This window comes from Pinus tabuliformis, chromosome 1_2 (assembly GCF_031772625.1).
Source record: "Pinus tabuliformis cultivar Carrire ecotype Pingquan chromosome 1_2, CPIR1, whole genome shotgun sequence".
Classification (NCBI taxonomy): Eukaryota; Viridiplantae; Streptophyta; class Pinopsida; order Pinales; family Pinaceae; genus Pinus; species Pinus tabuliformis.
In genome coordinates, this window is record NC_142298.1 from 378,462,729 (window position 1) to 378,475,789 (window position 13,061).

Consider the following 13,061-nt stretch of genomic DNA (forward strand, 5'->3'; position numbering starts at 1 on the left):
TTTTCACTACTGCGGCCTCCTAATATCCAAAGAAAACCTAAAGACAGAGATTTAGAATAAATACATAGAGAAAATGAAAAAAGATGTTCAAAATTGGGGCATGAACTGGCTAATTTAGCGAGAAGAGTGACATTAATCAAGTCTATGCTCACAACACTACCAATATATCATTTTGCAGTGATCTTAGCACCAACAAGTATTCATAAGCAAATAGAGTTAGTAATAAGGGCGTTTCTTTGGCAAGGTGGCAAAGTCGACACAAAAAAGTTCAGTCTAGTTAAATGGGACCAACTAACTCAACCTTATGAGAAAGGAGGATTGGTTATAAGACTACTAGGACTCCTAAACTTGGCACTTGGAGCTAAAATAACATGGAGGCTTATCATAGGAGAGGAAAATTGGTGGAAGAAAGTAATGCAAGAAAAATATATGAATCATGAGAGAGCTATCCTTCTAGAAAAATGCTTCACAATAAGTCCCTGCTCTCAGGTTTGGAGCTTAATTAAAAAATCTCTTCCCCTCATCAAGGAAAACTCCTCTAAGGTTCCATGGAATGGAAAGAGCATCAAAATTTTGGAGGACAACATTATGGGAAACCCTCCCATAGCCAACCAAGTAAATCTCCAAGACTTAAGAGGTTGGATGAAAGAAAAAGGAATCAGCACACTTGAAGATATCTCTCAATGGCTAGATGGGGAGTGGGCAGATTAGAGGATCTATAACCTTCCCCAAAACCTTAAAACTCAATGGAAGTCCTTATTAAATCTTCTCAAGGGAGAAGTTCCCCTGAGCCATGACATCAAAGATTCATTTAGATGGGATCTGGATGGTGGAGACTATATAGTAAAGTCTGGTTATATTACTATATAAGCCCAGTAAGTAACTCAAGATTGGGATTATTGGAGGAATGTGTGGAAAATCAAAAGTCTACCAAAAGTTAAAGTTTTCATATGGACCCTCCTTAAAGGTAAAATTTTAACAGCTGACAACCTTTAAAAAAAAAGGATTTGCAAGCCCATCTCGTTTCCCTATGTGTCAGGCAAGTGAGGAAAGCATCCAACACCTATTTCTTGAGTGTGTCTTTGCACAAGAATGCTGACACATTCTAGAAAGTCCCTTGGAGGTCAGCATACAACTATTTCAACCTTTTAATGAATTCTTATCTACATGGAACAAGAATTACCCATACTCTTTAAAAAACAAGGAAACAATAAAAAGATATTGGAATAGCCTTCCCACATTCTTGTGTTGGAAATTATGGTTGGCTAGAAATCAAAGAATATTCGAAGATCGACCTCCAAGTATTAGCAATGTATTGGCAAGGACATGGAGTCTGATAGCAGAATTTTTAACATCAAAAGGAGAAAAAATAATAGATACCAATCAAATCCAACAAGAGGAAGAGATTGGATTGAATTTTCTCTAAGCACAAAAGACCAAACATCATCAAACCAATTCATAACATACATAACTAGAAAATCAGATTAAAAAGAGAGGAATTCAATTTGAGGATAGAAAATCTAAAAAGACCATGTCTTTTGTTTGATGGTGCATCCAAGGCAAACTCGGAGTTGGAGGCTTCCTATTCGACCCAGGTGGAATTTAATCTAATCACATATGAATGGGGGTTAGGGTAAATCTCAAATAATAGAGGATAAGCTTATGGCTTACTATTAGGAACATTGATATTAAGACAAAGAAACATGCAGAACCCAGTAATTCTGGGAGACTTAGCCATCATTATTCAAGCAATGGTTGAGAGAAATACTCCCACAAATAAGGCTATGAGTCAAATTATTAAAAGGATAAGGAAAAATCCAGTGCATATGGGAAATGTCACATTTAAACATATATTGAGAAAAAACAATGGAACAACAGACAAACAATCCATTCTGGCAGTATCTTGTCCTATAGGAGGATCCCAAACATCGAATGAGATTGCACAAATATCAATTCCATAAGTGGCCATGCTGCCAAATGTAGCGAATGTCTCATCGTCCATGGGAGTGGTGGTTGACAAAAGTCTTATCAATACAAAATTCACTTAATACAATTCTATGGAAAATCCTCATCGACATCCATATCTATCAGATTTCACATCCCAAGCAACTTGAGATTTCAAATGACTCACGTGATCTCTAAATTCTCATCCTCTCGATTTGGTTTATCGCTTTTCTATTTAAACAACCACCCCCCTTACATTATATCACCTCTGGAAGCAGTAATCTCCCCTCTGAAAGTGTAGTGTTCTTATCTCATTTTGAAGTTTTGTCTTTGCTCCTTTAGTTTGTTTTAAGTCCTCCTCAATCCCTTCTCTTCGGACTCCTGGGATACCTCCCGATCATATCTTGTTCCTCTCGTTTACATCATGAAATTATCTCTTTGATTCTTCACTACATTGAGGTTACCAAGATCAATTTGATCTTCTCATCATCAATCAAAGTCCTTCAGTGCGTTGTAGCATCCTCTGTGCTCTATTATCCTCTCGGAATCACCGATACCTACCCTCACTCAATGTGCATCTCGCATAAGGGTCATTTTACTTGTTGCTACTTGACAATCCCTTACCTACTGTGGAGTGTAATTATAAATAGTGTTGTTGTCTGTTATTTCCTCTTGTTGTTACTAGTTCTTGTATTCCTTTCTTTGAGTGTTGGCACAAATACCAGTTTTGGCATGGAGATGAACCCTCTAGATAGAGCATCGCAAAACGATAAGTGTGTTGTCTATAGGGCTAATAAATATATGATAGACCAGACTAGAGAGATAATCAAGGATTATAGAATCCAGTCTAAGTCCGAGAACTCTTTTCTTAAGAAGCAACTGGATGATCAGAATAAAGAAATGGCGACTCTTAAAGATAAGTGAAAGCATATGGAAGAATCTGTTAACTACCTCAAGGGATTGATATTTAATCAGACAGGAGAAAACTCCAATTATCAAAGCAGCAGGATGTGATCACAGCAAGAGCCCTCAGTTAATAAATATTAGAAGATTCAAGATCAAGCTTTCCTTCATCTCTATGTCACGGTCTCTAAAAGTTATATATTCACTGTAAATGTAAATATATGTTAAACCAGTTTGTTCGAATATACAAGAAAAATGTACTAGGAAATCCAAGAAACAATGGAGGTGAGGCATGGAATTCAGGGACTGTGCTCCCTCTCCTTTCCTTTTTGAATGCCTACCTCCAGAATGCTTTGATGTAATGGGAGCAAGCTCCCTCTTGTTCTTTTTTTTGGAATAGAAATATCAGTAACCGATCTTGTTAAGAAAAAAACATGGGAAGGTTCTTCAACTGTCAAGCTACTAATATATCAATAATTTCTTTAGTCCAAAAATTTCCAAGTTGGTTTCCTAAGGCAAGCCACACTTGTTGGATTCTTTAGTCCTTAGGCAATCCACTCCTCAATCACAGGTGCAGGAGACCTCATCATGGGAAGGTTCCTTAGCTATATAAACTAACATGGGATCACAAAGATCATCGTTTTCAGGTAGTTCTTCAGTGAGTGCAAGCACCAGTGTTGCCAGCCCAGGGCCACACCTAGTGTTTCCTCAATCCCCAAGTACTTGTAGGTTTTAACCCCGTATAGAAATTACCTGCATACAAATTCTTAAACACGGAAAATAAACAATGCCAGAGAATAACACACAAAACACATATACACAGAGATTTTCCCTTGGATCCCAAAACCGGGACTACCAGCTTGATTTTTCATTATGTTCCTTTCAATGTTACAATACATATTTATACATGTCGAAACATACAATACCATGGACTGAAAACCATCGTGTCCAAAACCATGGACCGAAAACCATCACATCAAAACCATGTGCGGAAAACATGCACAAAACCATAGGTAGGTTCGCACCCCTCAAACCCCCTGTGACCCCCCCGCTACGCAATTGGTGCAACGTCTAACCCCCCAGTTAACTACGTGGGCTAGTCGTGGAAATAATATATTCAACCCAACATTCTCCCACTTGTTGTTTTCTTTCCACAGGAAGCCACAAGAGAGCTTAGTCATTTATCTAGCCCTACAATGCCCATTATTTCTCTACACCAAGAGAACTTCTCAAAGCTCACAGATTTTGTTAATGCATCTGCAGTATTCTTCAAAGTGTCCACCTTTACCAGCAACACCTTTTTGTCTTCTATCATATCCCTCACAAAGTGATACTGAACATCAATTTGCTTTGTCTTTGAATGATATGCAAGGTTCTTTGCCAAGAAAGTTGCACTTTGGCTGTCATAGTCTATCCTTATAGCTCCCTATACTAACCCCATACTTGAACACAATCTCTACAACCAAACTGCTTCCTTGCTTGCATGAGTGGCTGCCATGTATTTTGCCTCTGTAGTTGATAGTACCACTACATATTGTTTCTTACTCATCCAACTGACTGCACCTCCAAATAGATTAAACACATACCCACTTGTAGATCTTCTCTCATCGAGATCTCCAGCCCAGTCTGCATCAACAAAGCCATGAATATCCAACACTCTGTCCAATCCTGGTCTTCCTTGGTATCACAAACCATAATCACTAGTGCCACGCAAATACCTAAAAACCTGCTTGACTGTTGTCCAATGCTCCTTCCCTGTTTTTGACATAAACCTGCTCAATACTCCCACTGCATGTGCAATTTCTGGTCTAGTACAAACCATGGCATACATCAGGGTACCGACTGCACTTGCATATGGAACACGGGACATGTCCTCTTCCTCTTCTTGTGTCTTGGGACATTGTTCAGTAGATAACGTCACACCTACAAGAATAGGAGCCTTCACCGATTTACTATCTTGCATATTAAACCTCTGCAGTATTGTCTCAACATACTTCCTCTGGTTTAACCAGAGCTTCCTCTTTGCCCGATCTCTTTTAATTTCCATGCCCAAAATATAGTTTGGAGCACCAAGATCTTTCATGTCGAATTTGGAGGACAATTGGGTCTTCAAAGCCTGGATAATTTCTTTTTCATTTCCAACCAGCAACATATCATCCACATACAAGACCAGATAAATAACACAGTCACCAATTAATTTAAAATACACACAATGATTTGCTTTGTTTCTGGTGAAGCCAAGTCCCCGTATAATGTATCGAATTTCTGATACCACATCCTTGATTATTGTTTTAACCCATACAGAGACTTCTTTAACTTGCATACCAGTCCTTTCTTACCCTTCACCACAAAGCCTTCAGGTTACTTCATGTAGATTTCCTTTTCTAGATCCCCGTGAAGAAATGTTGTCTTCACATCCTTATGTTATACCTTAAAATCAAAAGTAGCAGCAACAGATAAAAGTAATCTAATAGAAGTCACCTTGAAACCAGGAGAAACAATATCACCAAAATCAATTTCCGGCACGTGGGAATAACCTTTTGCTACCAACTGAGCTTTGTATTTCTCCACATTTCCTTCTGCATTTATCTTTTTCTTGAACACCCATTTTCTGCCAATGGGTTTCCTTCCAGCCGGCAACTCCACCAGATCCCAAGCCTCATTTTTGTGCAAAGATGTCATCTCATCAACCATGGCCTCTTTCCAGAGTTTTCCATTCTTTGAATCTACTTCTTCCTTCACAATTCTGGGATCATCGTCAGTAATAGATAAAGCAAAATTTGAATAGAAAGCAGATGGGCTATACCTTTCTGGCTGCCTTCTTTCTTGAACTGATCTTCTCACACTCGCATTTTGTGGCTCTTCGTCCTCTGATTCCTCCTCTATTGTAGATTCTGATTCTTCATCCTTAAGCTCAAACTCTATCTTCTCAGGTTCCTTTGGTTGGACTTCATGTTTAATAACATCTTTCACCTCTCTGAGCACCACATCTCGGCTATACACAACCTTCCTTGTTACTAGGTTCCAAAGCTTATAACCATGTAAACCATCCTTATACCCAATAAATATGCACTTTTCAGATTTACTATCCAACTTGGTTTGTTTCTCCTTTGAAACATGTACATATGCATCACATCCAAATACCCTCATATGTGAAAGAAAGGGTTTCTTACCAGTCCATACCTCTTGTGGAGTCTTATCCTCCAACACTGATGAAGGTGATCTGTTGACCAGTAACATGTTGTCTCCACCGCTTCTCCCGAGAATTTTTGTCCTAACCTGACACCACTGAGCATGCTTCTTGCCCTTTCCATCAACGTCTTGTTCATTCTTTCTGCAACTCCATTTTTCTCAGGTGTGTATGGAGTAGTCTTCTATCGTGCTATACCACACTTCTTACAAAATTCTTCAAATTCCCTACTGCAAAACTCTCCACAGTTATCTGTCCTCGACACCTTTATCTTCTTCTCTGTCTGGTTTTCCACCAGAGCCTTAAATTCTTTAAACCTGTCAAAGACTTTAGATTTCTTCTTAAGGAAATATATCCATGTATTCCTTGAGAAGTCATCTATAAATGATACATAGTACACAGACTCAACCAGTGATGGAACCTTCATAGGTCCAAACACATCGCTGTGCACAAGTCCTAATATCAGTTTCGCCCTCTTACCACCGGAGGGGAAACTCACCTGATTCTGCTTCCCATATACACAATTTTCACAAAAATCAAAATCCATAGAGCTATTACTCATACCTTCTACCATACCTTTACCATGAAGTATTCGAAGGCCCTTCTCTCCAATATGTCCAAGCCTTTGATGCCACAGCATGGTCTTCTCTCTAGAGATCACTAGATTTTCTGCTCCACTTTCAGGAACCACAAAGTTGTTGCACCCATCAACAACATTGCTATCTTGCAGCTTGTACAGATTTCCAATCCGAACTCCCCGCATCAATACTAGTGGTCCCTGAACCATCTTGCAGGTATCCTTCTTGAAAATTGTTTTTACACCTGCATCATCTAGCTTGCTTACAAAAATCAGATTTTTGGCCAATGCAGGAATATGCAGAACACCCGAAAGTGTTCTAACCCTTCCACCTTACAACTTCAACTTTACCTTTCTGTGACCAACGATTCTAGACTTCCTATCATCCCCCAAGAAGACATCACCACCATCATATTTCTCATACTCGCAGAACCACTCTCTATGGGGAGTGAAGTAAAAGGATGCACCTGATTCAATCAACCATGCCTCATGATCTACATGTGTACTTGAAGAAGCCAAGTACACATCCCCACCTTCATCTAAGGTGGTTTTCGTCTTTACAAAAGGAGAATCATCAGATCCCTTTCCTTTATCAGGAGCTTTAGATTTACAGTCCCTTTTGTAGTGCCCTTCCTTTCGGCATTTCCAGCACACCACCTTTACAGTTTTTCCCGGAGATTTAGATCTCCCACTCGATGACTTCTTTTTGTTTCTATTTTGGGACTGTCCTCATACAGACAAGGCATCACCATTCTAGCTCTCCATATTTTTCCGTCTCATCTCCTCTGTCATCAAGGATGAGACTATTTCATCAAACTGCAAGGTAATTGTATTGCTACCTATTGCAATAACCAGACTATCCCACAAATCTGGTACAGAACACAACAAATTGATGCACTTATCTTCATCTAAAATTTTAATATCAACAGATAATAACTAACTTACCACAGTATTAAATGCATTCAGATGCTCTGTCACCAAGTCTCCATATTTCATCCTTAGGTTATACAGCTTTTTCCGCAGGAATAGTTTATTCACCAGAGACTTAGACTGGTACAAAGTCCCTAACTTGTCCCACAAAGCCTTAGTCGTAGCTTCCCTTGATACATTCAGCAATACTAAATCTGAGACACACAATCATATTGTGCTCTTTGCCTTCCGATCTAACTTCTTCCATTCTTCATTGGACACTCTCATTGGTTTAGAAGTTGGATCTACCACGATCCACTGATCTTTATCCACTGACAGATCCTCCATCTTGAGTTTCCACAACTCAAAACTCTGACCATTAAATTTCTTGATCTCTATCTTTCCACTGCTTTCCATCTTCTTTCACCACCAGAATCGATCTCGCAGTTCTACCACTAAATAGGGTCTACCACAGGCCCGAGCGAAACCCCTCAGCAACAATGGCGTCCCCTTGAAGCCAAAACAGCTCTGATACCAAATGTAGGTTTTAACACCATACAAAAATTACCTGCATATGAATTCTTAAACACAGAAAATAAACAATGCGAGAGCATAACACACAAAACACATATACACAGAGATTTTCCCCTGGATCCCAAAACTGGGACTACCAGCTTGATTTTTCATTATGTTCATTTCAATGTTACAATACATATTTATACATGTCGAATCATCCAATACCATGGACTGAATCGCGTCCAAAACCATGTGCGAAAAAGAAAACCATAGGTAGGTTCACCCAACCTAATATAGGGTCCAAAAACAAAATTTTATAGAGGGGGGTTACATGCACCCTCAAACCCGTTGTGATCCCCCTGCTATGCAATCGGCGGAACAAAGGGGGGGGGGTCTCTCCCCTCCCCCCCCCCCCCCCCCCCCCTTAACCCCTAGTTAACTACGTGGGCTAGTCGTGGAAAGAATATAACACAACCCAACAGTACTTAAGTGTCTCTGTCTCTTGGCCAGTAGATTCCTCAATCCCCAAGCTTCCTAGTGGTTTCCAACTCACAAAATAGAAGAAAAGATAGAGCAATGACTTCAAAATCAGCCTCTTCGAGGGGGAAACCTACTTTACATTACACAAATGAATAATTATTGTATGATACAAATGAAAAAACCTCCTTCTATATATAGGAGTCTAAGGGGTCACGATATAATCAAAGTCGACATAACAATAATAATATAAGAGCACAACAATAACAATAGTGGGCTTCTATGTGGCACAATAATAATAATATGAGGACAATAGGGGCACAACAATAACAATAAGGGCTACACTAACAATAGCAATGGGGGAATCACTAGTATTATAGGGACCTAACATGCCCCTCTCCTTCACAAATTGTTGTCCTCAACGCTTGAGTAGTTTTGGATGTGTTTGTATAAAATCTTCACCCTCCCATGTGGAACCTTTAGCGGTTAATTTCTTCCACTTAATGAGATACTTCGAAATTGATCGATTTCGTAACTATTGAGTTCTTGTTTCTCTGACTCCTTCAAGTTCCAATATGATTTTTCCTTCCTTTTCAAGTTCTGGAAATATTGTTTGAACATGGATTTTGTCACCTATAACCTTCTTTAAGCATGAAACATGGAAAACTCGGTGCACACGAGAAGTTGCGGGAAGCTTCAATTTGTATCCCACAGTACCAATATTTTGCAACACCTTGTACGGACCATAATACTTTGGTGATAATTTATTATCCTTCTTAGCTTGCTTGAGGGACATCTATTTATATGGTTGTAGCTGTAGGAATACCCAGTCACCTACATTAAAACTTCTTTCGCTGTGATGTTGATCTGCCTGTTGTTTCATTCTATTATGTGCTAAAGTGAGGTTATCCTTTAAGAGTTGGAGAACTTGTTGTCGATGCTCGATGTGATCTTCCACTTCTTAAACCTTAGAATTTTATCTTAAATATGATGTGATGGACGGTGGATGATATCCATAAAGTGCCATGAATGGGGTCATTTTTGTTGTAGTATGGAAGGATGTGTTATACCACTATTCAGCTAGAGGCAACCATTTGACCCATTGTGTATGTTTATCAGATACGAAGCAATGAAGATATCCTTCCAAACATTTGTTTACTATCTCAGTTTGCCCATAAGATTGAGGATGATAAGCTGAGCTATGAGCTAACTAAGTACCAAGAAAAGAAAATAATTTGGTCCAAAAATTTCCAGTGAAAATGGGATCTCTGTCACTTACAATAATCTTTGGGTTTCCATGTAGCTTTTTAATTGTTTACATAAATGCAGTAGAAATTGTATTAGCTTTAAATGGATGCGATAATGCACAAAAGTGTGCATACTTGGTAAGTCTGTCAACTACCACCATGATGACACTCTTTCCTTCGGACTTGGGTAAGCCTGTGATAAAATCCATTGAAACCTCCTCCCAACATTGGCTTGGAATGGATAAAGGTTGTAATAGACCTGGGGTCTTAATTGTTTCCACTTTATTTTTTTGGCAAACCAAACATTCCACCACAAACTTTTGAATATCTGATTTAAGGCCATCCCAAAAAATCCTTCTTAACCTTGTGGTAAGTTTTTAAAAATCCTGAATGCCCTCCTAAGGGAGAGATGTGCAATTCCATAAGAATATTTTGTTTGAGTTGGGAATTCTAACATAGGTATAAGCAATCTTTGTACCATAACGAATCATTTTTCCAGCTAAATGTATCAAATGTACTAGGATCTTGTTGTAACTTTTGAATGAGTTCCCACACTTCTTCGTCATTCTTCCATTCATCCCTTGCTTCATTTATCTAATCTGGTTAGATAATAGATATGGCGCAAAGCAATGCTTCCACATCCTCATCCTTTCTTGAGAGTGCATTTGCCACAACATTTTGCTTCCCTTTTTTGTAGATGATTTCAAAGTCATAACCCAACATCTTTGTGACCCATTTTTGTTGCTCTTCCGACGATAATCTTTGTTCTAAAAACTATTTAAGACTATCATGATTTGTTTTTACCTTGATGTGTCTTTCCATTAGGTAAGGTCACCATTTCTTAAGTGCATGTAGTATTGCCAACATTTCCTTCTCATAAATAGCTTTGTGTAAATACTTTCCTTTGATTGGACGACTTTCGAAAGCAATGGGTCTTTCTTCTTGCATTAAAACAGCACCAATTCTATTTCTTGAGGCATCACATTCCACAATAAAGGTTTTTGTGAAGTCTGGCGTAGCTAAGACCGGTGTTTGGCACATTGCCTCTTTAAGATGTTCAAAGGCCTTCGTTACTTATGGAGTCCATGAAAATGCATCTTTCTTCAATAATGTTGTTAGAGGTGCTGCTATTTGCCCATAATTATTAACAAACTTGCGATAATACCTCGTCAACCCGAGAAATCCTCACATATGCTTTATGGATGTGGGGATTTTCCATTCCTTAATGGCTTTAATTTTGTTAGGGTCTACCTTCACACCTTCATGAGATACAATATGACCCATATATTCCACCTCTTGTACTTCAAAGAAACATTTGGAACTTTTTGCATATAATTGTTTCTCCTCCAATAGTTTGAGCACCCTGTCAACATGTTGAACATGATCCTTCCAAGACTTGTTGTAGATTAGTATATCATCAAAAAATACTAACACAAATTTTCTAAGGAAGGGTTTGAAAATGGAATTCATCAAACCTTGTAATGTAGAAGGTGCATTGATAAGGCCAAAAGGAATGACCAAAAATTCATAATGACCCTCATCAGTTCTAAATGTTGTTTTTGGAATGTCTTCAGTCTTCATTTTGATCGAAAGCAATGGGTCTTTCTTCTTGCATTAAAACAACACCAATTCCATTTCCCAAGGCATCACATTCCACAATAAAGGTTTTTGTGAAGTCTGGTGTAGCTAAGACCGGTGCTTGGCACATTGCCTCTTTAAGATGTTCAAAGGCCTTCGTTACTTATGGAGTCCATGAAAATGCATCTTTCTTCAATAATGTTGTTAGAGGTGCTGCTATTCACCCATAATTATTAACAAACTTGTGATAATACCTCGTCAACCAGAGAAATCCTCACAGATGCTTTATTGATGTGGGGATTTTCCATTCCTTAATGACTTTAGTTTTGTTAGGGTCTACCTTCACACCTTCATGAGATACAATATGACCCAGATATTCCACCTCTTGTACTTCAAAGAAACATTTGGAGCTTTTTGCATATAATTGTTTCTTCTCCAATAGTTTGAGCACCCTGTCAACATGTTGAACATGATCCTTCCAAGACTTGTTGTAGATTAGTATATCATCTAAAAATACTAACACAAATTTTCTAAGGAAGGATTTGAAAATGGAATTCATCAAACCTTGAAATGTAGAAGGTGCATTGGTAATGCTAAAAGGGATGACCAAAAATTCATAATGACCCTCATGAGTTCTAAATGTTGTTTTTGGAATGTCTTCAGTCTCCATTTTGATTGATGATATCCTGAACAAAGATCCAACTTGGTGAAGTAAATTGATCCATGTAATTCATCCAATAATTCGTCAATGACAAGAATGGAAAATTTATCTTTAATAGTGAGCTTGTTGAGCTCCCTATAATCCGAACACATGCGCCATGACCCATCCTTCTTGTGCACCAATACTACTGGAGCAGAGAAAGAACTTTGACTAGGTTGAATTATACCAGCCTCTAGCATTTGTGCAACCATACGTTCAATTTTACTCTTTTGGGCATAGGGATATTTGTAAGGCCTGATGTTTGGAGGAACAATTCCTGGAATCAAATGAATAGCATGATCATGATCACGAATAGGTGGGAGGCCTTTGGGAATCTCAAATACCTTGGAATTATTGTCCAAGACCTTTTGGAGATCTGGAGAAATAGATGATTTCGATGTGGGAACCTCTAGCAAACATAATTGTGCAATTACACCTCGTTGTTCTTTCTTTAGAAACTTTGTCATTCCGTTAGAGCTGGTTATCTTTCCCGATTTCCCTGTGATACCCCTTAATTCAACTTCCTTTCCTTCCGAAGAAAATTTCATGAAAATTTCTTGAAAATTAAAAGCTATTGTACCCAAGGATTGTAGCCATTGGACTCCTAGTACAACATCAACGCCACCCATTGGAATGGAAATCACATGGCTATTAAATACATATTATCGCATGGATAGCTTGATATTATGGCACTTTCCAGAGAAATTTATGGTTCCTCCTCTTGAAATCATCACTTGACACTCTGGTGCTGGATATAGGAAGCATTTCAATTCCTTGGCTATCTTACAATGAATAAAATTATGGGTACTGCTCAAATCAATCAACATTATTACCTTTTTCTTCTTGATATGTCCTTCTATCTTGATAGTTTGAGGAGTGGTAATTCCAACCAATGCATTACAAGATATGGTCGGATTCCTTTCTTCTTTCTATAGGGTTTTTTCACGTTGTATATCATCTTCTTTTGACGTTCCTTGTTCCTTTTGTTCCTCCTCTTCACAATCTATGTAAAATAATTTC